Raw genomic sequence first — 27,858 nt, 5'->3', positions numbered from 1 at the left:
AAGATACATCGTCGCGGATTGCGAATCGCGAATGTGTCGGCGAGACATTGCTGCATCTCCTGAGATGTTAAAGAAGAAACGACCAGGTAATGTATATGATATTACAGCTTTGGTCATAAATAAAAAGCGTCCTCAACTTATTGCATTTTCTTGGAAAAAGCAGTAATAAAATTTTAAAAAAACTAAACAAAATATTAATATTATTATAAAAGTCAATGTCGCTCTCTTATTTCAAAAATGACGTAACGTAAAAAATTAAGTTTCTTAAAAAAAGGAAAAAATTATTTTTTAACTTGACAGAAAATTATTGACTAATCAAATAATATCGGCAAAACAATATGTTCCTAACATAATTAAATTATTTTTGCCATTTTTAAAAAATCACTCTTTTTGAGATGTGACAATTTTTTTAAGCCACCCATTTTAAGTTTTATGACATTTTGATGATTTTTTTATAAAATTAAGTTGATTTTTGCTAATCGATAAGATAATATTTATTTAATTTAGTCACGATAATAACTCGAAAATTACGCTTATTTAGTTGTGCCACTTTTGAAGTTAAAAAGCGTTATTTTTTTTAATAAAACTGTATTTTAATTTATTTTTCGTCAGATTTATAATGCTTACACCAATTTGTGGAGCTGTTTTTTTTTTTATACTAAGGCTATATTAGTTTTGTGAGTAGGAGTTTTCATTGTACATACACACGTTTGCAAACATTTAAAATGTGAATTACCCATATACAGCTATGAACGTGTTGTTAAATAAACGTGTTGTAAAAGTTATTAATTATGAAGCATTTCTTTCCCTTGTGAATTTTTGTCTTCTAAGAACGAATTGCTTAATATTAGTTTGGATTTGTTCATCTTTGCGCAGCGAAAATTATGATCGATGATGATAGAGCATTATTATTTTCATACTTGTTTATCATATTTCTGGTTATAATGGATTCATCTGTGTTCTCCGCTGGTTTTTTATTGTAGATTTCTCATGAATTCTCATATTAAAACGAGCTTAATAAAAATTAAAAGCTGAATAAAGACGAGGCATATTTTTCCAGAGAGCACGATAAAAGCAATAATATAATAAAATTACAATTTGATATGTTTGACGATGATCATAACGATCTTTCTCATCACATAATTCCATAGAAGTAAATGATAACAACTACGAAGAGAAGTCGTACATCAGCATGTTACACAAAAGAAACGAAACTGCTCGTCCTCGTATCAGCATTTTATCATCCATATTATCGGCATTACCTCTTTTCCCAGCGCGACACGAATTTCCGCGCAAAAAGAATATGTTTCAACCACATTGCGAAATTTATATCATTATCGATCACTGCGTAAATACTGATATATAATTTTATATATATGACTAAGCTCGTTATATTTTACGTGAAATATTAAATACAAGAAAAATGTCGTTTTCACGAATCTGGAATTATAATTTTTTTAGACCTGCATTATTGAAAGAAAATACTAATTAAGCTAAGCGCGTCAAGACTTGAATATATATGTTATGTATTTTAATTAATAAATAATAGTCTCATTCAAATCATCTGTAATATAATTTTTAAAAGTATTTTTTATTTTGCTTTTATCCTATTTTTACTCCATCGCGTTTAATCATGAAATAATTAAACGCGATCATGACGGCATTATCATCATTATTAATTAAAATTTAATATTCTTTTTATGTCAAGCTTTCAGTAATTCGCTGATTTTATAAGCCTCTCATTGGTTTAGCTTAAAAATAATAAATAAACGAAACAATGCATGCTCAAAAGACAATGTATTTCTGAAATTAACTGGGCTTCAACACGCTTTTCATACAATGTCTAATTACATTTACCACGATAATTAGAACTTGGCATGAAAGATTTTTGCAACGCGTATATAATAATATTCATTTATAAAATGCAACATGGAATTTCACTCTCATTAACGAGTATTTATCGAGTTTTCTGTTAACAGATATATTCCAGAAATATATTCTCAAAAACAATACTCGACTATTATATTGGAGATAATAAATAAATTACCTGATTGGTATACAATTTCTCTCTAAATATAATATTCAGTATAAATTTATTTTATTCTGATTATGAGTTAACTAGATCAGTATCAGATAATTTTCTTGTTAAATCTTTAATAAGATTTGGCACACTATGAGACAAATATATTACTTTTATTGATTTTATTATGATTGCAATTTTATAAATCGGTATTCATAGTCTTAGTCTTATATTTCAAGACCGTCTTAAATAACTCGTCTTAATATGCTAATATTATAGGTTCTGTGATTACTTTATGACATTTTAAGAGATTGTATTTAAGACAGTCTTAAATATAAGACTTGACTATAAATACTGGCTACATAGAGAGATAATCTAATCAATTTCCTCATACAAAATAAGTCAATCAAAAATATTTTTTATTAGAACCATTTTATAATTTTATCAAATATTATCAGACAGTAGAAGATAGTGTAGGTGTTTTTTGTGGTCGTATATTTTTATTATTCTAAGACTAAAACAGGATGTCCTGATGACTCCTACAATTAAAAGCGCGCGATAACATCATGTCATTTTTGTTATTGAATGTATGTATTATGTATCATCCGGCTTTTTGTATTGTGTGATAATTTAAGCCACTACTGAATACTGAATTGTATAAGAAAACATGTTGAAAACATTTGTTGGCGCATCGACTGTTGAAAAAGATGGACAGGTATTTTTTCGCAATCGAGTCTGCAATTCGGTCGCGAACAAGATCGATAACACCATTACCGGTCAACGCATCGTTCAGATTGGAAAATGACTTGTATATCTTACCCTATCTGCCCACGTATGTCGCCGTCGTGTGTTTCGAATATGTCCTATTACCTAACACGCTAGCATTCTGCGTAGAACAATTGAGATCGCGTGACAGACGGCCGTCTCTATCCGGTCGAATCAGACGACGCGACACGACATGTGGAGATAGGTACACGACCAGATATTTTTTAATCACGCATTACGCCCACCATAAATCTTTTCGAACGTTGTTATCGTGCTGGATGCACTGTCCAAAGACCATATTTCATTGCCTAAGACGCATAATACGGTGCATAATACAGTATTACATTTCAGGCACGGTCGATGTATGTTTTACGGGGAATATAATTTATATATGTCAGTGATTTGCATATGAAGATTTCCCGAGGTTTTCTCGCGGCGTACAAAAATTTCTAACGATACATATTTATTTTGTTTTCCGATTCAAAGGCGGTATTTTCAATCGAAAATTTCAGAACCTAAGAGCGACAAATGGCACTTAAACGACTTGTTGTAACGAAACGACTTGTTGTAGCGAAACGACTGTTATGATTCTTACGAGTCGACGACCACAGTTTATCCTATCAGCTTATAATTCTCTGTCTAAGTAATTGCTGTTTGGCTGTAATCTCATCGTAATAATCCATCAGTGCTTACCGTCCGGTTGTTGAATGAATTTTCTTCTTGCGACTATACTGTCATCAAAGATTTAACTCACAGTTTAAAACTGTACAATTAAAAGTCTCTTTTTACAAAATTCATACAAAAAGTTTAATCTAAAAATTCCAAAAAAACACGTTAATGTAGATTTTTAGCGTAATATAATTATAATTAATGAGGCAAATTTTCAAATTTTGATTAATAGATGATTAATGTATGATAATTAGCTTCTCTCATTTTAAAATATATAAGTTCATTACAACTCAACTTCAAAAATTCTGTAATCTTGCGATAAATTTTATAAAATGGCACTTGCTATTCTAAAAAATGATGCTGCAAAATAATCGAAAATTATATTAATGAGAAAATCAGAATCGATATTTATCTATCAATATTACAGTGTTCTAATTCAATTTTATAACGATCAGAATTCTTTCATTATATTAATCGTTGCTCTATACAGAAAACAACGAGTTATTAACATCTTCATTCGTGAAATCTTGGACAAAATTCTTTTCGCGTTTTGCAATCTATCAATTACCGAGAGCATGCTTCACGATTCTATTTAAGTAATTTAAGCTAATCCATAACTAAATAATAATGCTATTTATTATTATTTTCTCAAAGTATATACTTTACAATTCTATTCACATGACTCCATCTGGTATATCGCAGATGATCGCAATTATCCAGATGCTTCTTCAATATTGCAATAATACTAATGCGCATACCTATAGTGGTACGGCTCACTTTTAAAGAAGAGTCACCATAAATCTACAAAGAAGCCGTGATGAAAATGATTATAAACGGCCGAAGTTGCACTTAACTGCGCGCCGACGTTGATTTAACGCGAGCTTTGCGCGGCCGAAAGTATATATTGTTGCGGGCGGCATCGCTGCTGAAGTCTTTCCCTAACGAAGTATCGTCGGTGAAATCTAGTTTCAACACTTTGCGCCATAAGCTCACTACGAAGCTTGTTTAAAGGATCTTCAAGAACGATTATAGAAGTAAACCCGGAGTGGCCGAGCGTCGCGTGGAAGGAGAAAGAGGAGGAGGAAAAAGTTTATTCGATCAAAGCAATTATTGAAAATTGCCGTACGGACGATCGAAAACTCGTAATCGACTCGTTATTACTTCCGACTTTCTGAAACGTTCGATGTTAATTTAAGAGATTAATTAAGGACTCTCGAGGTTTCTTCGTGGTGCATCAACATCCTATTGATATCAGTTCTCTTGAAGTGGTACGTGAGATTTTTACTTTTACGAAATACTCTAGGCAAATATTTTAGAAATAAACTTTTTTAATTTTAATTAAATTTTTCAGATAGAAATTAAAAGATGCATAGACATGTACATATGAGAAATATCAATATAAATATTTTCTCATTTTAATTTAACATAGAAAACTCACTTCTGAAAATTATATAATTATTTTAATATGTAACTCTTTCTTCTCTTTAAATTTATATCAATTATCTTATAAATTACATTAATAAGTGAAAGTCGATTGAGAAGTGTTCAACATGAACGAGTAAAAAAGATCATATTAAAAAAAAAACTGAATTTATAATGCTTTTAAAAACTAATAAAATGATGCCGTTAAAAACCGAATTTATAATGCTAAAAAATATTATAGTGCCTAATAATATTTTTATGTGAATTTTTACAATTTCTAGTTAAGTAAAATTATATTATAAATTATAACAAAATTATTATATATTATAAATTTTTTGTGTAAACACTCCTTTTGTGAAAATATGCGAAAACAATTGATTAGAAACAAGCTCTTGTTTTGAAGTTAATTTTCATTCGTGTTATTTTTATGAAGTCACAGTGTCGAGGGAACGCTCTGCTAAGCAAAAGCAGGTGCCCTTTAATAATTATAATCCTTGCGTGGAGGACATCTTTCCTCAAGAGGCGAGAGAGGAGCAAATTATACGTAAACGAGAAGCACTCCATGTTGGCAGAGGAGACAAGCCGAACCCGTTTCAAGACTCGATTCCGAGTTTCCGGTAACAAACGGTGCAACGTTGAGCCCTCTGCTTTTTTTGCCTATCATCGTCTTCTTTTTGTTTTCGAGCACTGCAATCTGGCCATTTACGGACTACAAGGAACTCTTTCTCTTTCTTTCCCTTCCTCTTTTTACGTCGGTGCATCGAAGAGGCGTGTTACAGCGTGCCATATAATAATGCAATTTACGGCGAATCGCTATTATCGTGACGAATTTTGGTATTCGTGCGGCGAGATTTAAACTTTTCACCGAAAAGAAGAAATGAGAATGTTTAGTGCATTTTTCGTGAACACCTGCTGTATCGCATAAATAAATTCGAGAATGAAATAAATTCTCTCTTTTTAGCTAAAAAAAATATACGAATTTAAGTTAAAATTCTAACATCAAAAAATCGTCAAAAATTAAACATATTTGCAATATTTTTATAAAAAAGAAAATAATCAGTGAAATAAATAAATTATAAATTTAGATCACATGAGCAATAATTAATATTGAAATAATGACGTTAAGTATTAATCATTATTCTAGCTTTTCCTTGCGTTCGTCTTTACGCAATTTAGGCGAAACATGCTGCCATTTAATCACTTAGGAACTACTAGGAAGCACGATTTTTCTTTCGTATCGGCGGAGCAGCTGCAACATTACAACCCCGTAGTCATCTGTGATGTCATAATTTATCTCAATCTGGGAAATATGGTATCGACTTTCAAGGAATTGAAATTTTTATAGGGCAGCTGGCGTCCTAAGTGATAAGCTGATGATGAAACAGCAGATTAAATATGAATCACATAAATGAGTTCATTATTTCTGACTTCCACCTTAAAATTCTATACATTTTAATATTAGGTGTTGGAATTAATTCGTTTTTTAATGAAAGAATGTTATTTATTTCACATGAGCATTAAAAAATACATTAATGAAAGTACTTCCCGTCACTTGTAAAACGCTACGAATTAATTCCAACACCTAATACATTTTTTCTTATTGATAAACTCTACCGCTATAATTATTAAATCATAAAATCATATTCATTAACCTTTTCAAATTTTATGTACCTACTTTATGTACCTATTGTAATATATATCAAATTTGAAGACATTATTGAAATTATTTAATTCTATCATCATCTGAAATCAGATGTACATAATAATGTATACGTTGAAAAAATAATTAAAATTTTGAGAAAAATTAATTGTTTAATATGAATTACTTTTAACTTATTAAAGTGCCCTTGAATTAAAAAAAAAATTTTTTTAACATAATTCCAATAAAATTAAGCCTGAAGAGGTTTAAAAATATCTTTTCAATATTCTAGAAAAAAATTCTGACTTTATCTCAAATCAAAAGATATATCATTCATATTACTTTTATAACAACGCTTATATGTTTCTTTTTCGTGCAATTTATTTTACGTCATCTCCTATATGTCAATTACGTGTTACGTTTATATAAATTATTGTTTGTCCTCAATATATCTACAGACCCTTTATATTGCATAACAACTCAATAGTTTTCACGTAACGCAAGTTGCGTAATCACAAAGACACAAAGACGGAGAGTGGACGATGCATAAAAATAGAAGGCGATCAACAGGGCAAAGGGAAGAAGGGCAGTTCGCTAAACATCCCACGGAAACCGATATTCGCGTTTGCATCGTGCAGAAAATTAAGCGAAGTGCTCAACAGACGAGGAAGATATATCTGCTCGTAGTTAAAATGACTTTTATCGCAGCCCTTTTATTATCTCATCGTACATGAAACCCTTTGTATATGCGCCTTTCAGCGACCATTTATTCTCAGTAAGTCAGATTTATTTAACGATAAAAAAAAATGTAAGATCTAGATGTTTCCAGAGTCTAATCATCTGAAAGTCAATATACCAATTAAGAGGGCGAATTAATTATCCGCTTCATATTGCAAGTAGAACGAGCATGAAAATGTGCGCTTGAAACTTTTATCGAAATCATGATTAAGTATATCATAAATTCATGCATGTGGTTGAATTTTTTAACCATCTAACGTATTTATCGTTGATGTGAAGTCTAGACGGCTCAATGTAGCAATGTTCGGTGAAAAAAAAGATGGAATGTATTAATAACATAAATCAATTTGCAATACCTATTGCTTTTTCACGAGCTAGTAATAGCCTATCTGTTTGAATGTACGGATAATATGATCATGAAACAAATAGGCTGACCACAATTTCACTTTTTGACGTGATTTGCTTTCCCGACTGTAATGGCAAAATGATCACTTATCAAGGATAGAATAACAGAAAGAGAGGGAGATGAGTGAGAGAGAGAGAGAGAGAGAGAGAGAGAAAGAGAGAGACTACGTTATATCGAATCAAATTTGCAATAGCTAATTATGGTGCAGTATAATCCGTTAATGAAGCTATACGTTAATTCGACGTAGAACGAGCTCTACCAGAGCATTATTTATAACAAACGCTGACAAATCCCTCGCCGAAAGCGCTCAATCAAAAAATTTTCCAATGTTATTTGAAAATTATATCTACTCGGCTGACGGCATGACATTATCATTTTGTATCATTTATGACGCGTACGATACAATTCCAAATTCATACATTTTTAAACGTACAAGATATCGCGCAGTAACGATCTAGTTTAGTCCGATCGCGGCATTATTTTTTTTAGATCGAAATGTTCAAACGATATGTGCAATAATTAATGAAGAAATTGAAATATTGAAACAATGACGCATGCAAAAAATAATTCTTACAGAAATATAATACTGGCCAATTAAATACTAAAGAGTAAAAAAGTACTTACTTGAAATACTTAAAGCACAGAACAACAGTGCTTTTAATACTTAAAATAGTTAAAATAAATAAGTAATTACTATTTTTTAGTTAAATCGGCTAATATTATTAGATTTTTTATAAGAAAAAATTCTGCAGTAACACAAAAAAAGACAGCACCTATAAAGTGCCATTATATCGCTAAGATCTTTGCTTGTGGACAAATTAATTTATTTCAATCACGTCAAAGTTATGTGGTGATTATAAAGTGAGTCATAAAATGATTATTGGTTTCTTAAATTTTTTTGTGGATAATGTATTTAACATACAATAATTACATATTAATGGATAGCTAAACTTTTTTGTTTCAAAATTCCTCACCGTGAAAATCCATAACTTCTTTAAAATTTCATAAATTCTTTTCCATCTTTTTTCTCCGATTTGCAGAAAATTTCCCTGATTTTTCCTGATTTTTTTCAATAATATTTTGAAATTTTGTTTAGTTTTGTCCTGATTTGGAAACTGTCAAATATTTTGTTGAGATAGTAATTTAACATAACAATATAAATAACTATTAATATTGCTGACACTTCTTGCATTTAATCAAGTTAAGTTAATATATTAAGTTCCTTGGTTCTGTTCCAAAACTATGTAATATGATATAATGCATATTAAACTTCCTTAAAGTCAAGAATTTTAATTTTTCAGAAAATTTTGCAAAATTCTATGTCATTTCTTGATTTCCTTGACCATTTACAATTTCTCCAATTTCCTTGATTTTCAGTTTTATTGGCAATCCTATATCTGGAGATACGGTGATGTCTTGGCACTAAGCATGGCGCGAGACATTGTGTAGCTTACGTGTTTCCTCGTCGCATTTACCCTTTTCCGATGATCAGGAAAATGTCCTATTCTTTGATAACTTATGTGTTTACATAATTGCGTTTACGATGCTGTAAATTTTTCTCTCATTGTCAGACGAAAAAAAAATTAACCAATTGTATTGGCCGAATTTTTCAAATGATTTGTTAAATTTTTTGGTATCATGGATGCAAAGTTTAAGCTACTGAATAATGAGAAATTCGAAACAGTATTAAGAGTTTTCCGCTTTCCATTAGAATGGCTATAATTATTGTATTTTAAATGCATTACCCACAAAAATTCATGAAATCCTGACAATTATTTTGAATAATCTAGTATGTCTCGTTAAATTACAAATATATCATGTGTGATTTATAGTTGGTCAATTTAGGTCAAATTTATAGCTGTTTTGAAATTCTCAAATAAGGGCTATTTCCCAGTTGGAACGTTCTACATTCTATTAGTAGGATATGTCATATAACTTGGGTCTCTAGCGATGCAATTAACACGTTTCTCATCAAATGAAATAGTTGATTGTACAGAAAGCTTTCGTTCATTTTATAACTACTGTTATAGATGTACAAATATTTGGCAGGGAAAACTATACACATGGAAAGGAGTTTGTTTACCGAAGCATTTCTTACTTTACAATTCCAATAAGAAGCGTATTAAGTATAGTAAGTAAAAAGGCTTTCATTTGCATATTTCTAAAAATAGCATTCTCCATCCATTCTCCAGTCATTTGTATTCATGACTAGAAGAATTTCATACTAATTGAAACTAATTGAAATGGATAACAACGTAGGAGCTCATTTTTTACAACATTATGTAAATATTTATAACTTTCTCACATCATGTTTATTATCTTCTTTTACTATCTTCAAAATAGAATTATTATTCATATGTGAAAAATATTATCTTGGTAAAAAATATTATGTATTTGTGTTGAAAAGTATTCACTCACTTGTTCTTGTTAATGATTTGTGTTAAATTTTTTATCATATTCGAGTGTTAATTTAACATAATATATATGATTACGTTATTTAAAAATTTTGTATTAAATTGATATTCAACATTTCTTAGTGTCAAAATGACACAATTTATGAATAAGTAAACAAATAAAAATAAAGTGTTTTAAAATGTACTTAAATTCTAAGATGATTGAATAAAATATGAGTCAATTTTTAAATATGGAAAAATTAACATATAAATGTTAATTTTACTAAAAAAAATATATTTTCATGTTTTATTTACAATATTCCTTATTAATATTTCTTTTTTGTACTTATCTTACACAATATATGTATAACCTTCTAACATATTCATTTGATGTTAAATTAACCTAAAAACTCTGAGTGGACCTTTTGGGCCATGCAAAGTTAAATTCGACACATTTTTTTTCAAGTAATACGGAGAATCGAAGATTATGATAAAGTTTCCAAGTACCAATCAAAGTGACGTCTTTGATGACATTTTGACGTCAAAATAACGCCACCTTATTAGTTAGGGCAAATTTAACTGGTTCATATTTATGATAAAATTATCACATAGTCACGTGATTAATAATACGATCAACACGAGCACGAAGTGTAATTAGATTATTATCACAAATGGTTCTTATTCTGTGACTCCCGTCTCCTAGCTCGAAATCACAGCATCACGAAGGTAAGATGATGGAAAGCAAGGCCGCGCCGCGTCGCCGGTCATTCATCGCACTCTTGGAATTCGTGTCAATCGCGAGTAATCCGGACGATCTGGAGGATCTAAGCGTGCGGGGGAAGAACTCGTGCAATGTGCCGTGAGGTACGTCATTCCGCGCATTCGCCTCGTCATTCCGTGACATCACGGCACCATGTGTACCGCGAATATCTCGCCGTCATTGTTCGGCGTATCGCTCACGTGTGACTTATTGCACGATAAACACATCTGGTCCCCTTCGTTCAGACAGAATTAGCTCCCTTGCCAAGTCAGTGTCAAGGTGATCGGTCGTTTACGTCCCACCATCGGTCGTGTTGATGGACATATTCATACACTGCGATGACATACTTAGTTTGACATTATTTTCGTCATAAACACGTATTTGATGGTACAACGAACGAACGACATACGTAGGATTGATATGCGTGATAATCCATTAATTTTATAAATACACCTCGACTTGTAATAAAATTGTAATAAAAAGAATTGTAATTTAAAAAATTACAATGAAAAGGTTTAAGTTTAAAAATATATGCCGACTCTTTTTTATTTCACGAATTTGAATTCAATATATTAAATAATATTAATTTTGCTATCAAAAAATAATAACGTATAATAATATAAAAGATAAAGTAATGAAATACCGCAAAGAGAATAACTAATTAAGTATGAAGAATTTCTATTTTCGTAAGCAGATCTTAAATGGTTTAATTATTTAACATGAATTTATATTTGTATTTTCACAAAACGCGTGACGAATTTTCTAGAAACTTGAAACAATTTATGCATAAAACCAGAATAGTAACATTACATATTAAATTCTACAAGTAATTTAATAATTTTGTTAACAAGCATTTAATAAGAATATTTATTATATGATGTTAATAATCATCTGAATAAAAAAATAAGAACTACATTCTCTATTTTTTCCCTTCCTCTCCTCTCTCTCTCTCTTTCTTTCTCCTCTCTTCTCTTTATCGCTTTCTCTTTAAAAAAAATCTTCAAAATATAATTTATTTTGATACTATTAAGTATAACACATATAAATATAACATTGCTGTTTTATTTTCAAAGTTTTTTTATTGACAGTTTTGTTGATAATTTTATTAATAGATTTTTGTGTTTGTTAGATAAAACCGGATGATCGAAATTTTAATAATTACTTAAAAGCACTCTCATTTTCTCACTATTGCATTGGTGCATCGACAAATGTAACGATCAATTTTTAATGAGTTTTATTGGCTACAACTTGACGAACGTGCAATGATCTCAATTGAATTCAATAAACATCAATTAATGTAATCTTGATTTGCTATGTCATGTTGCTTTGTCATGTTGCCATCACATATGTACGCACGCGAATAGGTCAATGCGTATTAATAACTCGAGATCTTTTATCCCGTGAAGTAATGAACTGCAATTGCTGCGAATGAATGATACGTCAATTTTTTTTATTGAACTTAGATTAGAAAATTATAATGAATATATAGACAGAAAATAAAACCTTCGGAATTGCAACATAGTTTTTCAGTAACATACACAAAAAAAAGGTTTTATTAAAGTATTTAAAAATTTAACTGAATACAGATCTGAAAGTAATTTTATTGGATTTTGAAATTATATAGGACACTTCAAACTAGTTTGTAGTATTCAGTTTTGTAGCTCATTACCTAATTATTTTAATGATCCAATAAAATTATTTTCAGATCTGTATCTACCTAAATGTTTTAATACTTCAGTAAAATCGTTCATTTTGTGTAGTATTGGATTGTCATTTTTAATATTAATTATTACGGAGCACACAGAAAAAAAGATTTGTTTGAATCAACTATAATATACTTATATAAATATACTTACATATAAACAAAAATATTGTAATCCTGCTTCAAAAATTTTAATCTTCATTTTGTTTCGATGCTAGTATTATTTTGCACTCAATTCAAGACTTGCTTAATAAAAAATTTTGCATGAATACAAATTCAATCAAATCAGCACTAAAATCTTTAAAGCAAGATTATCATATTTTTAATTTTATATTGAACTTATGGTTGATTTAAGAAGTTTTTCTCTGTGCAAAAGAGTATATTAATGATATAATGAATATATATAAAGTAAAAATTCTTAATATTGTTTATAATGAATATATGTTTAAAAAATTATAAATATAGAATTTTCCCCATAAATAAAAATAAGATAAAAAATATATCGATTCTTCTTATCAGATAATCGGCATGATGAGAGTTTGAAGGAAAAAGATTCGAATCTAATCCGCCTATTACAATGTTATCTAATACTAATAAGTAGATTGAAATAAACACGAGATAACGAGATAATGAAATTTAATGTCTCTTATCCAATATAACAGTTATCCTCAAAATCAGGTGAACGAAAAAATGATCTAACTTATAACTTATCACTTTTCTGAGCTTTATATAATATTTTAAGAGTCAAAGAGACAGAGAGAGAGAGAGAGAGAGAGAGAGAGAACTTTAAAAATATTTATTAATTTTATTCATTTGTCTCAAAATTTATTAATAGAATTAAGAGCAACACTTTTACAAATTTTGTATTTCTTTTCCAGTTATAAAAATGAAAGTAAAGACAACATGAAGACGAAGTTAGAATTATTATACAAAGGATAATTTGTATTACAGTTCCCTAAAACTCACGTGAATCCCACATGTCCCAGACAAGAAGATTACATCGTTAGTAATTTTTATTCGCACGACTTGACGAGAACCGACACTCGTTGAGTAACTTATCGAGCGTTTCATCAAAGAGAAAATCCGACTTAGCGCGATATAAAACGGCATCTACAATGAGATTTTAAGGCTTAAAATTTAAATTTTAACTCTCAAACCGTAAGAAATTGACCAATTATAGTAGATTATTCTCCTTGTATTCTATAATTGGTCATTTTTTACAGCTTAAGACTTAAGCTTAAGTTGCTTTGTGCCTTAAAAATCTCATTGTAAACGTCGCTTAAGGTAACATTTAGGGCTTCTTTCACCAACTTCTGGTTAAATTAATCATTATAGATTAGTATCATTATAGGTTATCTAATCATTATAGGTTAGATTAATTCACATAAGTGTGCCAACAACAGTTTAATGTATCAGAACGTCTCCTCTCTCTTCTTCTTCTGTGTTTGGTTTTCACGTTGGCAATTGTGATGATTGAATTAACCATCAATTAGTTAATCAGGGTTAATGAAGGAGACCCTTAACATCATCGTAGGACTGCAAAAGACGTGCAAAATTAAATCGCTGGTACAGAATAAACGAGCGATCGGAAACAGGATGGTGGGGGGGGGGGGGAAGAGTAAACCATGCATGGGAGTAAAGATTTTAGTATGAAGGAAGGGGGGACCCTCTTACACACAGGATTTATATATACGAGCGATCTCGCGCGGGTCTTTACAAGTCGCGTCGTACGCTCGGTTGGATCGGTCGGTTTACACAGTGATCACGGCTTCGCGTTTCCGCGGGAAACGACAATTTTGTAGGAAGAATCATTGCGGATGTACCGATTGTTATCAGCATAATTAGTCACTTCTAATGGTGAGCTTGATTTTTTACACAAAATAAAAACATCATCGCGTCGGTTGACAGTACTTTAAATTGTGTATAAGCTACAATAGACAGTGTTATCACGTGATAGACAGTGTTATCACGTGCGATCTCGCGCACTTTATTGATACTCTACCGTTAATACATTATAGATAACAACATCAATATGGTTGCTGATAATGAAATAATGTGATAATGAATTTCACTGAAAAATGATTTTATCGAAAGAATGATTTTGTTGAATCTTACAGTTTAACTAAATACTAATCTAAAAATAACTTTGTTGTTGAACCATAAAAATAATTATGTAGAATATTTAACGTTGATGTAATGCTGCGAAAAGTTTTAACATTCTAAAAGCAATTGATTTTACACAATTATTTTGACAGTCTAAAAAAAATTATTTTCTAATCTATGTCTAAATAAGTTTTTTCCGTGAAATTGAAAAAAGAATTAGATAATAGTCAATAACGTATAATTCAACTTGTAAGTAAATGCACAACGCGATACTCAAAAGAATCTAAAAATTGAGTGCAAAAAATAAAATAAATAATTCTAATAACGCGAAATATGATTATAGCTACTGTTACAGAAACTTATTCTTTTCAACTTACTGTCTAAAGAATTCTATTTCCTTTAACTCCTAGCTACAATCATCCACAACGAAACTAGAAAACTTCATGAACTCAAGATCAAGCTCAAGGACTTAAGACAGAAACCACGGGAGAATACAATCGGCAAAGCTTCGATTGGAAATTAAAGTCGAGATCGACGTTCAGTGATCGCATTTATCAACAAGCTGGATTCCCTCCACGGTGCCGAGTCTATGATCGAAAGTGTTTGTTCACCGGGATGATAACCACGTGGTTTTAGATGCAATAAAATCAAGAAATCATTTCAGATAATTTGTATTCTTACAAATTTAATTGGATCGATTGGTTGATAACGATAGTGGTATGTTTCTTGATTATTTCAAATATGAAATATTAAATCAAGCTGAAATATATAAATGTAATACAATAATAATATAACGGATTTTTGAAATCTAATTATAAAATTTTTATTATAAAATTTTTAATATAAAATTTTTAATTAATTTTTGATAAAACTTTTTATAAAATATTTTTATTATGTGCTATTTAAGAAAAATATTATTTAAAAAATTTATGAACATACATTTTAAATATGTAGAAAACTCTTCTTCTTTTCTTTTCTTTTTTTTTTATACAAATGTCTCTCAAATAATATTACTTTAAAAATTAATTACTAATGCAATAAAGCAGACAAGTTTAAATCTCTGTCATTCAAAGTCACTCAAAGAAACATTCTTTCTGTCAATGAAAAATTTTTGACGCGGACTCTCTCTGGATTTCTGATTACGAGCATGCATATTTCAGCGGCCTTTAATAAAAAGCTTCTCGTTACAGACGATCTCGTGAAGTCAGTTGTAGCACGTGCAGAGATTGGATGTCTCTGCATTTCTCGATGGTAGATTTTAACTGTCACGGCTGAGCGAAATTTGACAGGTGAGTGAACGTTGCGGCGCAAACTTTTATCGGTAAATCAAGGACGATAAAACCGGCAGTATGCGTCGTAATAATCGTGATTGCTCGTGAAACAAACTGAAATAACGCTACAGATAATGAACAGCACGACAATGACAGAAATAAGTAAAGTAATGAATTATTACGATTCTACCTACGCCTAATCTGTAACTATTACTGGTGCCTCGTGAAACACTTCTTTTTTTTTTTAAATGCAACGTGGCTGTAATAAATTTCAACCTTGCCTTTCATTAGTTATATTTAGCAGAAAAAGCAACTTTGCAATTGTACAATTTTGTATTATAATTCGTTTTTGCCCTTAATTAGCTCTTCACTGGATCTAATTGTAAATGTATAAACCAATTATATTAAAGAATATTACAATAATTGCAAAACGGCTTTTTCTGCTGAACGCAGCTATTATTTGCGGTTTCTCTATTTATGATATTATTTATATGTGTATTGTAGTTTATACATAAATAAAGTTTCTTTCGCGTGATTTCACTGAAGAAAAAAAAGTGAAACATCAAAAGTATCATTTAAACCCTCTATGTTTGAGAGGGAATGCGTGGCGAGAATTTTGCACCGCACGCATTTACGACAAAGCGATTCGTCATTTTCGTCGATTGCGCAATGATTTAATTTCCGCGAAACTAGCCGTGAAATCAAAATCGATCAGTGGCAAAGGGGAAAGGGGACCTATCACTCGGTGTCGTGCAATCGACCATTGGCAAACGTGTAGTTATTCGAAACCAGGAAAAACGAGGGCACTGAATGCGGTTACAAATAGGCCGTAAGTCATTGGCACAAAACACGTTTTGCACACATACAATAAAACGCGCGCCACTGACTTTCGTAAATTGTGGGAATATCTCGCGCATCCAGGGATTTCTGTGCTCGTGATCCTTGCTATAAATATTCGCAATATTATTACCTACGTGAAAAAAATATTGAGCGAGAGGTGTCAATTAAATAATAAATTAATTGTATCAATCATTTTTAAATAACAAAATCACTCTCGTGTGATAAAATTAAAAGCTTTAAATATAAAGCCTATTTGAGATATCGCATTCTGCGATAACTTTTATTTAACAAAAATTAATTAATTATTTTAAATTATTAATTGTAAGATAATGTTAAAATCTCTTTGATTTTTGACATTTTTACAGAAATATTTGATATTTGATTGTATAATATTTGATATTTGATTGTATAATATAATACATAATAAAATTTGTAAATTATATACATATATACAATGTGCATCACAGGATATTGCGATAAAATAATATTTTAAATATTCGATACTTTAATGAAATAATAATAACAGTGTATTTAGAAATTAAATTATAATTGAATTTACTAATATTTTGCACAAAAATGCATACGTGTATATACAAATTTTTATTTAAAAAATAATACATATGGAGTGTATTTACATAAAAACTTTTATATGAAAACTTTTCAAATCGAAATACTTATTATAGTTATTCTGTTGAGTATCACAATCGCATCGCTGCATCAAATGAAGTTTGTTATCGTTACATCTCGATCGGATATTTCGTCGATGTAGTCACTCAGAAATATGCTAAAGGAAGTGGAAATCAAGTATTATGAATTTGCATGAGTACATCACACATGAACAAGTTATTTAACCATGATAATTGATCGCCCGATAAAATTTCAAAGCAAAGGGAATTTTTTATTTAATGACACAAGGATCGTTCTATCTTTGTTACTCATTGAATTTTAAGGAAGATAGACGTGTAGTCAACTTGTATACAATGAATGAAAATCATCCAAAGTCTTCGATAGTCGACAATAGAAAGTGTCTTATTGTAAAAACATTGCAACTTGCAACTCCAAAATTTAACGCTGACAGGATTTTTTTCCATTCTAGTTACTTTGGTATCACGTTTCACCGGCACAATATCGTTACTGTCGTAGATGGCTTTTTGAAAATGGAATAAAATGATAAAATTTCAATGAAGCCATTTATACTATCTCGCAAAAAACTCCCGGACGTACGCATCAAACGCCACTAAAAAATAAATACTTCTAATCAACGAAAAAGGCCAATTGTCGGCATTACGACAGCACGTGAACATCACCAAGAAAGATGCATAAATATTGGCCAGTCGTGCCAGTCGATTAATCCGCGATCCCGTCGATATTGATATTAAAAACTCAATAAATTGTAAATTATTCATGAATGCGCCGGGATCGGGCATATGGGCTTACGCGAGCTTTTTAACTTCTTCATACTGGATGGAACGGCGCTTTATCGACGCTATAGAATAGCGACAAAAAGCACGCGCGCGGCACATCGCACGAACACAGTGTTAACGACGCAAGTTGTTTTTGTTGAAAATTTTGCAAAATCGCCTACAGCGTACCGTAAACAAAACTGCACTATCCGCAACAAATGGAAATTTTGCAACAGATCCGATATGCAATGCACGATTCGTGGTACCGTTACGAGATACCGCATTCATATTCTATTATTAATCCTTTCGTTATAGCCATTTCTACAATGAAACACATTATACGATACAACTGTACGAACTGTGCACGTACTTCAAAGCGATTGCGCCTAAATCATATATGACTGTCTTAAATATATTGTTTATTCTTCATGACAAGAAAAGAGTATCGAGTGAAATAAACAAAGTCTTTTTAAATACTGCGATATCATAAATGGATATCGTATTCGATTACTCATTATTTTAAAATATGAATGTTCTATATGCGCCGAGTGACAATTCATACACGGAAGTCTTTGCGTGGCGAGTGAACTGCAGTTGCTTATAATAACGAAATTAGGATTAAGCAACGAGAAAAAAGATTAATCTTGAGTATGAAATCTTAGAGTACCAAATTTTTTTTACCAAATACGAGGACAGATTTCAACTCTTTTACTAATATAAAAAAAATAATCCATACGTAAAACCAGTGTTATTTTATATGTATATTGTTCTATTCTGCTTAATAAATTATAGGTAAAAATTTAATATTAAAAAAATTTTTTAATGTTCATCATTCTATAAATTACTATTAATAGCACATAAAAATTGAGATACTTATTTTGCTACACAACAAAATAAGAAAGAACTAAAACTTTAAATAAGAAGTATGAGTAGATCACAGAGATAATATATGACCAAAGGAACGGTTTAGTTGAAATACTTCAAAATTTAGCTTGTAGATACGGATCTAAAAATAAATATTGTTAGACTATTAAAATAATTATGTAAGACTCAAAACTAATAGCTAGAATGTCAATATTTTTTTTGTATCTTTGTTCATCATACATGAGTTTCTTACATAATTATTTTGATAGTCCAACAAAATTATTTTCAGATCTATATTCATCTAAATTTTTAGATATTTTAGCAAAATCGTTCTTCCGTGTTGGAAAACCAAAGACATACAATAATTATATTTTTCAATTTTCATTACAACGATGACTAAACAATGCATTGTCGATAAGAAAGTTACCGATGAGTCAGAACATAATCACAGAATGATAAAACTGGACGTATGTTACTACCTGCTATTTCTGTATAATCATACTAAAACAAATTATAATAACATTGTTTTTCTACCAATAATTAAAAAATGACCAGTTCAGGGAAATATAGAGAAAATCGGGGACATCCAGGAACAAACTTTACGCAGACACAAAATTCAATCCTAGGACTGTCCCTGGAAAATGAGGATGGTCTAGTCAGTAATCTTAGGGTCACGAGACACAAAAAATCTTAAGCAGTAAAACTTAAATAGTAAGTGAGTTGATCAATTATACACTGAGAAAAATGTTTTACGTATAACTATTTATTTTGTTAGTAAGTAATTAATAAAAATTTTCTTACTTTTTCATTGTGTTGTTCAAATAAACATTTAGTTATTTAAACCAAATTTTGATTAGAACAACACAATTTTAAATAAAAAAATTAAAAGCTTTTGTTAATCACATGTCAACAAAATAAATGATTATATGTGCTAAACGTTTCTCTCAGTGTAGTACAGAGACTGCAAGGCCAGTAACAGGCTAACGTAAGCAGCAAATCCATGTTGATTTTCCTACTGTTACGTGTTATTGCTTGAGTATTTTGTGTGCCATGGTCTTTAATCTAACTGCGCTATAGCCTGTCGAATTCTGAAGGCGATTTAAATTGTCTTGACAAGGTAAAATGGACAAATAGTAACTATCGTAGCGAGATAAAAATGTTATTAGCATTCGTAGCCTTCATTCTTGATTAGCATAACATTGCGCACCTCAAGCTACTGATATTGCATCTGGCAAGGAATTTTCTTGTATCGAGCTCACGTATTGAGCTCAAGTATCACGCGATCTTTTCATCAGAATAGAAAAACAAAATGTGCAAATTTTCATAAAACTTTGCCAAAAAGAAATGTTTTGGATTAAAAAGAAACCGATTCGAATAAATCAACAAATCTACTCGGAAAATAATGCAATGTGTAAAGTGTAAAGACGGCAAATCTATTAACGAAGACTCTATAGTGATAAATGATAAATAAATTATTCTTGCCCAAGATTTACATCTATTAATATCGCGAGCTTTCTTATTCTCGGCGCTGAGGAGCACGTTCGTCAAGCATGTTGCATGTTTCTCGCGTGCAACGCGATATCGATCAGTCACGAGACAATGCTCGATCTTATTATCAATGCACACGTGATTCACAAAGCGTTCTTCGTCATAAATAAGACAATCGAGCTAGAAGCAGCTTCTCGACCTATGCGCTCATCAAACAGCCATATATATGTTAATAATTAATTTCTTAAATTAATCAAGATAATTCAACACGTTAACGATTCATCAGCACACGTATAGAGATAAAAATCATCTATAAATTATTTAACTCTAAAAAAATCGTATCTTTATCTAAAGATGCTAGATTATAAAGAAATATAGTTTACTTCATTGACGAGATGTTAATCGATTTTGATTATTTTTTTTTTTAAGCGATAAACAACAATTTGGTGAATTAAATTGCAGTCTTGCAAATTTAATTATATTCTGGAGTATTAACCAGAATTTATTTTCAAATAGAGCTTATCTTCCTGAGTTATTCGCATCGCTCCTGTCCAGTACGGAGGGGATTTTATTCCATTTCCATTATCATGATAAATAACATTAAATAAAATTACAACGAAACGTCACGAAGTCATAAGCGTCAGAGCAACGATAATTTGACCGTTATAATGAGAAATGTAAATAAAGCTTAATACACGGCCGCTTATTGTTCGAGGATATCGGACACTCGGTTGCGCGAATTAGCGATTCGGCGGAATGGGATAAACAAATGGCGTAATTAAATATTCACTCCCATTCCACTGGTTTGTAAATTCGACCGGATTTCGTTCCGCCAACATACGACGATACCATTTTTATTTATTTACACGATGACACGTTACGAGCGGAAATTGCGTATTGCCTATATCTCATACATGCGCGATATGTATATTATATTTCGCATTACGTTGAATTTTACAACGCGGTACCATCGTGTGAGAACGAGGATATATTTATTTGAACGCGTGCGCCGCAATTAATTCGATTATTTACTTACGCGTTATATATACGTGCGCTCTGGTTATTAACTGTCATAATTTGTACGCCAGGAATTTCTACTTTACACTTTGCAATTTTGCCAGCTAAAGAGATAATCGCACTTGGTAAAACTACACGTTTCGCGAGAACGTGTTGTACAAGACGTCCCGTACGCAGTTCACTAAATGCAGTGTACATACTACATATCTCTACAGATACATTCTTTAAAGTCAGTTATTTCTATGAGCGGAAACGTCGATTAATAATTGTTGAACGGATAATCAGAAAATTTTTAGGAATTTGTAATAAGAATCGATTAAAAAAAAAATGAAATTTAATAGTCAATCTATGCATGTTACAAAATCACTCTCTATCACGAGAATACCGGTTTTGCTATTTTTTATGCATGCATTTTATCAGTAAACATCGTCTACTAACTACTTACGCATATATAGTAGTCAAGTATGTAATACTTGTAAATCAGATCTGGAATGTTGAACATACTTTTCATAGACTAAGATTATTAATAGAATAAATGATTATGTATCCTTAACTGGTCTTGTCTAATCTTCTCGATCGATTGATCGACTGTTAGAGACGAATGCTATCTTGTCACTTCAAGAAAAACTGATGATGAGTTCGACAGTCAATGACAGACTCATCGTGAGCTTTTCTCAAGTGGGTCAATTAAATATTCCGCCACTCAATCAATCTGAACATCTAGTATTTTCATTAATTAATGAGAAATTTCACGATGAAATTCAAAGCAGAAGGTGCAAAAATTAAATCATTTTATTGATATTTTGATTTATATTTTGTTTTAATGACTTAAGTAACAAAACTTTTTTGTTAATAATAATGTATAATAGAATAACAATTCAACATTTTCATATTTTTTTAAGAGCAAACATTATTGGAATAATTAAATAGTTTGTTGCTTGATAAATAAATTAAAAATTTGACCTATATTCCCGTAATCAATATTAATTAAATAATAAACAGAATATATTTAATTAATTAAAATTTTGAGTTAATAGCTTTCACATTTGTTTTTCACTTTGTACATATCTTAAAAATTAGATACCTCTAGTAACCAATAATATCTTTCGATTCCATTTTTAAGAGTAAAAAATAAGATTATCTATCTAAAAAAAATTTTAATTCCAACATGAGTAATATATATTAGAACACCGCTATTTTACGAGACCGTAAATTCACGATGGGAATCGAATTAGAAATAGAAAATCGTGGAGCACAACAACAATGAATATATTTTATGGAATTGAAACAAAATAACTGGTACCACTAAATAAAACAAACTAAGTAAAATAAATAAAAGAAGGAACCGCATGCAAGCATCGCATGCGGATTTGTATTATCCAATTTTTATAAAAACAAACCAAGAGAATGTTATAAGCTAGCGGCGAGGTAACATACATAACATATATACATACATATATATATATATATATATATATATATATATATATATACATATATATGCTGTAATACAAGCTATCTGGAAAATAACAAAATTAATAATCAATTGATTGGTTTTATTATTATTATATTTATTATTCTAAAAAATTGAATATGATCATTTCACAAGAGAGATACTTGAATGAATTATTCTTTTATGGAAAAATGCGGAATTATTGAGTATCAAATTCTGCAAAGAAGAATGATATTATGTGTATATACACACGCACACACATACACACACACACACACACACACACACAAAATTAATACTATATATATATATATGTATGAATATATATATTTAAAACAATATGAACATACATTTAATTCTGATTGATGTTCGTTTCAAAATTTCTTTAATTGATATTTACGAATCCAATGTACTTCAAATTAATATATACTTACTTAAAATTAACGTAATTGAACAATTTTTTTCATTTTAAGAGTCAAACTCTGAGGAATATAAGATTGTAAGAAGTATTTGTTTAATCAATTTTTCGCATCATGATTGAAAGAAATGTTCAAAACCATTGAACCCGCAAATATTGATTAGGATTAAAAAGAAATTGAGAAATATTAAATAAAATATGATACAAATTGTCAGAGTTCTAGCAATTTATGGTTTAAATATAATACTTTGATGTATTCATTTTCATTGCTGTTTGAAATGTAAACGTTTTAAACATCTAATATTTATAAAAACACTTTGCACTTATAACGCATACATATTTTTATGGCGAAATATGTATTGTCAATCGTGATATTACTTTTACATTTTATAAATATTAGCAACACATTGTTGTTTCTTTGCTATTTAAGCGCTGCTTTCTCAAACATCTCACGAAATCCGATATTGTGATACGATCAAACGCGTTGGACGGTGATATTAATATTGGAAACCGGATCCACAATAAAGGGTAGACTGGCAAGGAACTCGTAAATTTACGTCGATAACCGACTATAAAAGCATACAGGAAAAGCGTGAGGTGACCGCAGAATAAATCGTTTGGAAAAATATAACAAACTACATATATATGGAAGAAAAAAAGATTCTGCTTATAAGAGATCTAATTTTTGGTATGCAAAGATATCTAATATGATGTCGTTAAATATCACAGCTAATTATTTTAATATTAAATTAATGGCTAATTTTAAATAAAGGAGACAAGCGATGTTCATCGAGCGTTTTCTAATAGCATCAGGAATATCGCGATATGTATTAATGATATTTTTCGAAAATGAGCTACCGTCATATCATAGTGAGAATAATTTCGCGCCAATAGTCCGCGCTTACAACCTCGTCGCCAACCATGAAATTCACGCTCCACTAAACAATGCCCATCAATATTCATACGATAAAAGCATGAGTGCTCAAATTTCGACGTAGCTATTACAAGCTGTTTTCGTGACCCCACTCGTACGTACACGAATCCTGGCAATCGTACGGTTATTCTCGTAGAAAATGACAGGATACGTTAATGCAGCCCGTCGCATGCACGACGGCCGCGGTGTACCTAATGATTTATAATACGCGACTGCACGTGCAACTTTATTTTCGCACCGATAATTTGTTTTCGAATATATGTAATAAACTACAGGATCAAACAGGAAATTAATGAAAGCTGAATTCGTTCTTTTCGCGGATATAATTTCGCTATTGCGACTGTTAAACAGAGAAAAATTGTATACGAATTACAATAAATATATTGTTGTTTTCTCACATTGTGGGAAATGTGTAAACATCGATATGTCGCAAAACTGAATCTGCCATTATCGAACAATAATCGCGATTGAACGAGTACAAATACTAAACGAAAGAAAATTGCATTATAGACGAATATTACTCTCCCACATATTGTAGAAATAAAATCGACATATAACATGGATGTGATAGAAAATTAGATAAATTACTGTTTAGTCATGTAAATATTTCACAAACGACATCACGCAATTGAAACAGGTGATAAACAATAGTAAAACGCAAAAGGCTTTTTGAATTAGTGAAGAGTGAATGGTTGAACTACCTCGATCGTGTTGCTTGATTAACTCGTAACAGAAATACATATTTTTTATGATATTAAAGAAATATATAAATTTTTAGGACTTATTAAAGCTTTCTGTTATTATAATCTTTTAGAAAAAATTTAAAAAATTGTAATTACATAAAAAATTAACATTTGACTTTAGCATAAATATAATATGATAATTAGCCCACATGAATAAAATGAAAAATAAGATTGTAAAACAAAATTATTTAAAATCATTTTATACTATTTAGGTTGGGTTGTTTCACCTTTCGATAAACTTCAGCTCACTAACTCTCTAACTCTCTAACTCTCTAATGCTCTTACTCTTTTACTCCTTTTTTATCCATTAGACAAATTATCACGTAGTTTATCCACAAATAGAACAACTACTTAAAAATTAGAAAACTCCCAAAGTTACCAAAATATATGTTTCATACAGAAAAAATGATTTGGATGAAATATCTAAAAATGTATTATAATTAAATGCAGATCTGAAAATAATTTTATTGAATCAAAATAGTTACGTAGAATGTTCGAACTGGTTTTTAAAATGTCAAAATTTTTTGCTTATTATGATGAGTGTCTTACATAATAATTATGATATAATCCAACAAAATTATTTTTAAATCTGTGTCTAATTAAATTTTATACTTCAGCAAAATCGTTCTTTCTGGAAATTACAGATTAATTTGATTTCCAATAACTAAAATATCTAATATTTAAAAAAGCTGCAACAAGCGATGATATTTCTTCGGAAAATAATGGAAAATTGCTAAAATACTCGAATTGATTGCTAGAATGTCAAAACTTTTCATAGGGTTACTCATTACATACTTGAGTGATCCACAAAATAATTTTGTGGATAATTCGACAAAATTATTTTCAAATTTGTATCTAGCTAAATTTTAAGATACTTTAGTAAAATTTTAATAAAATTTTTTTCTGGAAATTACGGGTTAATTTAATGTTCAATAACTAAGATCAAAATTTATAAATGTCGCGACAAGCGACGATATCTATTCGGAAAGAACGATATTGTTAAAATTTCTAAAAAATTTAGCTTTAGATAGAAGTCTGAAAATAATTTTGTGGGATCATCAAAATAGTTATGTAGAACACTCGAGTTGGTTACTAGAATGTCAAAACTTTTTTATAGAATTACTCATTATGCTTGAGAGTGATCCACAAAATAATTTTGATAATCCAACAAAATTATTTTTAAATCCTTATCTAGCTAAATTTTGAATATTTCAATAAAATTTCAATAAAATTCTTCCTGGAAATTACGAGTTAATTTGATTTCCAATAACTAATATCAAAATTTATAAAAGTGACATCTATTTGAAAAGAATGATATTGCTAAAATTTAGATGCAAATCTGAAAATAATTTTATTGGATCATCAAAATTACTATGTATAACACTTGAGCTGGCTAGAATGTCAAAACATTTGCAACATTGCTTGTCATGCTTGTCATGAGTGTTCTACATAATTATTTTGATGGTCCAACAAAATTATTTTCAGATCTGTATCTACCTAAAAAAAAGTTTTAGATATTTTGGCAAAATCGTTTTTTTTTCATGTATTAATATGATTTCATCGATTATTGGTCGATTATTGATCCATCATTAGAAAGATTGTTTCTGCGGAACAACATTACATGTCCACTTTACAGTGATTTACAACCCATCTTGAAATCAAGATATTATATATACAAGAGGGTGTAAGGGTTCACGTGTAAGTCGGTCGGTCGCGCGTGCAGCTAGCTTCATAAAAAAAGGAAAGTCTCGATAAAATCGGGAATAGAGCTATAAAAAATTTCTCGACGGCGGTCAACGACGGACGACGGCGGAGTGGCCGGCGGTCGCATATTTCGTGCTCCATCGATCGGGCCCCGAGCGAGCGACAAAAGCCAGCTGAGCGGCTGCGACAGCGCGCGGCGCGGAGTATTTAAAACCGTTTAGCCGGGCAGTTAATTACGCCAATAATTCCGCCCATGGAATAATAATGCTGATGCCGTCCGTCGAGTTGCGACGTGCCCCCAATAAATTCGACCGGTGAGAGAATCAGAAAGGCCGAGTCCAGACTAGCGCACACGCGACTATGCACATCTCGTGCAATGATATACCGAGTGCCAGACGCGTGCCTGTAATGTCGACATTTTGCCTTAATGCATCACGGAGAATACGGTGAGAGAGAAAAAGGGAGTGAGTCCCCTAAAATATCCTCACAAATATACGAAGGTGAAACATTCTCCACCTCCATGTTCTGATGGCGAATATTAAGAAAACAATTATGCAAACAAAAATTAGGATATTGTTACCTAATTAGGATATTATATTTTTAACTGATGCAAATTTTATAAAGCGCGGATTTTTTTTTAAATCTATAAATTTTCAAGCGAGATGTCATTTAAGAAAACGCGTGAACGATCTTTTTTATCTCCAAAAAATAAGACAAAGAAATTAATAAGTATCTAATTTTAGATAACAAGATACAATATATAAATCAATAAAATTGATATAATTATCCTTTTATTATTTAACTATAATTTCGTTGTACATTTTAAATTTTTCAGAATGAATCTTCCTCAAAACGATTGAAAATTCATTTCAATCGATCTTATTTATTACTTAACTATAATTTATTTGTATCGTGTTAATTTTTCAGAATAAAATCTCACTCAAAAAGAATAAAAATTCACTCCAATCGATAGTGGAAATGCTGCCACTCAGGATGGAATGACATTTCATTTTTCATAAGAGTGAATGTTTAACCCCAATCATAGTGAATGTGTTATTCGCTTGGAATGAAATATCAGTCAAGATGACTTCAGTGTGAGACCTATA

The 27,858-nt window shown here is 30.5% G+C and overlaps 1 protein-coding gene across 2 annotated transcripts in view; it reads left to right on the top strand.

Moving 5' to 3' along the window:
• The first annotated feature begins 14,209 nt into the window (after positions 1-14,209).
• Positions 14,210-27,858, top strand: part of Ctns (lysosomal cystine transporter cystinosin) — a 30,010-nt gene continuing 16,361 nt past the window's right edge. The window contains exons 1-3 of one of the 2 annotated variants that reach the window (XM_087412872.1): positions 14,210-14,371; positions 15,028-15,334; positions 15,808-15,906. The gene's annotated coding sequence lies outside the window, so the exon portion shown is untranslated. Of the gene's footprint in view, positions 14,372-14,991; positions 15,335-15,807; positions 15,907-27,858 lie in introns of those variants that run through there. The other variant, XM_087412870.1, reaches the window with a different exon arrangement.

The sequence above is a fragment of the Acromyrmex echinatior genome, chromosome 1 (genome assembly GCF_024713525.1).
Source record: "Acromyrmex echinatior isolate Ae372 chromosome 1, ASM2471352v2, whole genome shotgun sequence".
Lineage (NCBI taxonomy): Eukaryota > Metazoa > Arthropoda > Insecta > Hymenoptera > Formicidae > Acromyrmex > Acromyrmex echinatior.
The sequence above is the reverse complement of the archived record's forward strand: the minus strand, read 5'-3'. Positions and strand labels throughout refer to the sequence as shown.